Source organism: Parasteatoda tepidariorum, chromosome 5 (assembly GCF_043381705.1).
Source record: "Parasteatoda tepidariorum isolate YZ-2023 chromosome 5, CAS_Ptep_4.0, whole genome shotgun sequence".
NCBI classification, from domain to species: Eukaryota; Metazoa; Arthropoda; class Arachnida; order Araneae; family Theridiidae; genus Parasteatoda; species Parasteatoda tepidariorum.
In genome coordinates this window covers 17757645-17762058 of record NC_092208.1, presented here as the reverse complement: position 1 = coordinate 17762058, position 4414 = coordinate 17757645, and the positions used below count along the sequence as shown (strand labels likewise).

Below are 4414 nucleotides of genomic sequence, written 5' to 3'. Positions count from 1 at the left end.
CTAAATTTTAAAAAAATTATTAGCGTATTTTAAAAATAAAGAATAAATATTATTCTGTATTCAAAACCGTTTTTTTTAAATTAAAAATCATATATACATAAAAAAATATTATAGTATTAAATCAAAAATTTTTAGTGGCTCTTTAAAAGCGGAAAATTTTGTAAAATTGCAACTTTTGGCTCTTTCATTTCAAAAGGTTGCCGACCCCTGCACTAGGCCATTTAAATTTTTGGGGCCCTTAGATGAAATTTTTTTTCATATATTGTTTATTTATTGAAATATAAAAGTATCTATATATCTTTTCATTTAAGAAAGCATATTTAAAATAAAAATAAATAATAATAAATTAAATTTTACTTTATTTTATTAAGTTAGAACTAAAAACTAATCACAACATTTTAAAAAATCATTGTTTTGCTTAATTTTTTAAAATTTATTGTCAAAAAATCCATTTTTAAGGGGGCCCCTAATCGTTGGGGGCCCCAGGCCATGGCCTAGTCCGGCCTAATGGGTAATCAGGCCCTGAAACAGCTATATAAAATTGCACAATTACATAAAGCGGGGTCGAACTAGGAGTTTGAGATCCAGGGGGCACTTGAATGAGGGGCCCCTTGAAAGAACGAAGTGTCCTCAATTTTTTGTTGTTGTTGTAGTTGTAGTTCATTTACGTCGCACTAGAGTTTCACAATGGGCTATTGGCGACGGTCTGGGAAACATCCCTTAGGATGACCCGAAGACATGCCATCACAATTTTGGTCCTCTGCAGAGGGGATGGCACCCCCGCTTCAGTAGCCCGACGACCTGCACGCGAAGTCGAGCACTTTACGGTAGAACAGTTTAACGAGGACCCATACCGCACACCCTCGGTCCCTACGCAGACTGATCCAAGTGGTCTCCCACCCGCACACTTGACTCCGGTGATCTGCTGGGAACCGTGTCTTAACGATCAGCCCACTGCGGGACCTCAATTTTTTGGAAATGGTAATAATACGTTATTGATTTCGCTTAGTAATTTCATTTACAAAATTTATAAGAAATTTTAAACATTCTTTAATGAGACTTAACATTCTTCTTTGTTTTCAAAATAACTGCCTTTTACCCCCTGGACTCCATGTGGTGTGAGAAAATTGAATAATAGTTGTAAAATATTGTGCTTTTTCCATTCAAGTTTGACTTAAACCTTTTTTTGAAATTTAATCTGATTAGTTAAGCAGTTTCCTAGGGGTACGTAAATGCTGAGAAACACTGAGATAATTCCTCAATTTCCTATCTTTTTTCTCTTCCTTTTTGAAAAGGCGATAATTACATTGATATTGGCTAAAAGAATCAAGTGAGGCAAGATTTAGAACTACAAGATAAATTTCGTTTCACTAAATTTGATTAAAGATTATAAAATCTGTTAATTTTAAAGTTTTTTCTTAAAAATACATTGGGGGGGGGGATAATTCGATTTGTAGTGTGCTTACGCCAATGGATTACGCAAAATTGACTGCGATTATTCAAATTTTTTAAGGAGTTTAAGCTAATCAATTTTTCTTAAATTAGCGCTGATAAAGCTGTATAAATTTTATAATATATTCATATTTTTTTTCTGTTTAATATTAAATTATTTAAAAAAGAAGATTGCACTAGAGCTACACAATGGGCTATTGGCGACGGTCTGGGAAACATCCCTGAGGTAGATCCGAATTTGATCCTCTGCAGGGAGGATGGCTCTCTTGCTTTGGAAGCTCGACGACCTGCGCTCGAAGTCGAGCAGCACTTTACGGTAGAACAGTTTAATGAGGATCGATCAAGCGCAGTCTCGGTCCCTAAGCAGACTGATCAAATTAGCCACCCACCCACTTACTAACAGTAATGCTTGATTCCGGTGTTTTCCTGGGAACCGTCTTTACGATAAGTCCACTGCTTGACGATATTGTGATTAAAAACAGTGCACGTTAACTGAAACTTGTCGAATCTCTTAGAGGACCCCTAAGTGGGCTTTGTGCCAAGAACCGCGAGATCTAAAAATGGCGTCCTGCTTCTGAAAACTTCTGTAAAATATACACTTTGCAAAAATAAATTTTAAGCGGGACTATATATACGGAGTCATAAAAGTATGAAAAGAAATTTATGAAAATGCAATTATGATTATGAAAAGAAAACTATGAACAGGCAGCTCGAGAAGAGACATTGTAAATCAAATTTTCATCTTACGTAACGTAATCTAACAATGTGTTTAAGGAAATGAAGCGTTGTTCTTAAACTTTATTGACTCTTTAAAGGCTTTTGATAGTATTGATAGAGAATGTTTGTGTTACATCTTAAGATTCTATAGTATACCGGGCAAGATTATTAATATAATCTAAGATCTGTACTATGGAAGTAGTGCGCAAGTACTTGTGTCCTAGAAATTTGACATAAAACTGGAGGTTTCTGTGGGACTATTTTACCAAGTCGGTCATTTATCACCACTCTAGACTGGCTTTCGAGGACTAGAATGAATGACGGAAACACACACATAAGACGAGACTTCAATAGTTGCTTTGAGGAGTTCGCTAAAAATGTAGTTTTAGTGTCATCAAGATTTAAAAATCTCCAAGAAAAACTACAAAGACCTAGTAACAACTACTAAGTAAATTGACCTAAAAATAAATGATTTGATTTGTTTTGCTAATTTACGTCGCACTAGAGCTGCACAATGGGCTATTGGCGACGGTCTGGGGAACATCCTTGAGGATGATCCGAAGACATGCCATCACAATTTTGATCCTCCAGAGAGGCGATGGCACCCCCTCTTTGGTAGCCCGATGACCTGCAAGCGAAGTCGAGCACTTTACGGAAGAACATTTTAACTAGGATCAATACCGCACACCCTTGATCCCTACGCAGACTGATCCCAACTGCTCACCCACCCGCACACTGACCGCAGCCAGTAATGCTTGACTTCGGTGATACAAGAGTCCAAAGGGAGGAATTAAACAAGCGCAAAATTATTTGTCGATTCAAAGGAAATTGAAAGACAACGTTGGAGCAATTGTTTAGTACTCATGGTGGTAAGGACGAGGACATTAAGAGCACTCCTAAGTGGGCTTTCAGAATGCTTTTCAATAAATGGGCATCACAATGATTGAATATGAAATTAATAATGCATATATTCAATGCAACAGTGAAATCTGTTCTGTTATGCTTCAGGGAAAATTGGAAACTATCGAAGCAGCAAGAAAACAAAACCCTTAAAAAACATGTCTACGAAAATTGCCTTTGAAACAATGGATTACAAATTAATGCTTAAGAAATTAGCATTAATTCCAAATTACAAATTAATGTTTAAGAAAAAAATTGAAAATCTACTGGCCGAACAAAATAAGCAACAATGATATATAAAAAAAAGAGACGATGGAACTGGATTGGAAATTAAGAAAACATGCCAAGAGATCGCATTGACCTGGTCACCAGATGGAAAGAGGAGGAGAGGTAGGTCGAGAACAAATATGGCGAAATATGGTGAGAGAAACCAATTTAATCGACTGAGTTAGCCAAAGACACAGTAAACAGGAGATGAAGGGAAGACATTAGGGCCTTATTCGCTTTATAATTTAAAAAAAAATATTCAGTTTTACTGCAATGCATTGAATCAAATTTGCAATATAATTGCAAAAATACAGAAGTTTTTTTCTATTGTTTTATAGAAGACAAACTAGGCTTAAATGATAAGAAATGAATTATAATGAATTTGAAGATTATTTTGCTAGTCTTCTGATATTGCATTATAATTTTGTAGGAAAGAATTTTAAAATTTTCTTTTAGTTTTAAAATGCGGGATTTAGAACACAGTCGAAAATGAATCATTTGCTCTAACGTAGTACACAACATATAAAAAATTGTTTTTCTATGAAGTTAATATTGATGATTGACTCATCAAAAAAAATATTTTTTCTTTGAAATGGGAACTTAGCGAACAGTATAATTTAGTGATCTTGTGGAAAACCACAATTACTCTAGCACACGCTGCAATAGATTATCAAAAAAATTAAGGAGTCAACATTTTTACTTACTTTCACTTCTCCAGAGCAATCAAGAATTTCTAAATTTTTTCATTGATTCCGAGTTTGATGAAACGGAAAGTCTCCATTAAAGGAATTTCTAGCTTCGATTGACTACTACCTTAGGAAATCCATTATGGATAACACGTGAAACCCATTTGATCAAAAAATGACTGCATTTAATGAAGTTGACGCGCCGCCTTTTTTCTTTAAAACAAGAGAATCATACATCAGCAAACCATTCTTTTGGTTGCAAAATGAGTTAATAACAGTGAGAGAGAATTTTCAAGGTCATCTCATTTAGTAATCTCTAAAAAACACGTCATCAGATTTTTTAAATGGCCACTTTATTATTACTTTTTTTTAAAAAAAGAATAACATTAATT

General features: G+C 34.8%; 1 protein-coding gene across 1 annotated transcript in view; it reads right to left on the bottom strand.

Moving 5' to 3' along the window:
• Positions 1-4162, bottom strand: part of LOC107448001 (uncoupling protein Bmcp mitochondrial) — a 43678-nt gene extending 39516 nt beyond the window's left edge. Inside the window, exon 1 of the mRNA XM_043054763.2 lies at positions 4041-4162. The gene's annotated coding sequence lies outside the window, so the exon portion shown is untranslated. The remainder of the gene's footprint in view (positions 1-4040) is intronic.
• Positions 4163-4414: the final 252 nt, after the last annotated feature.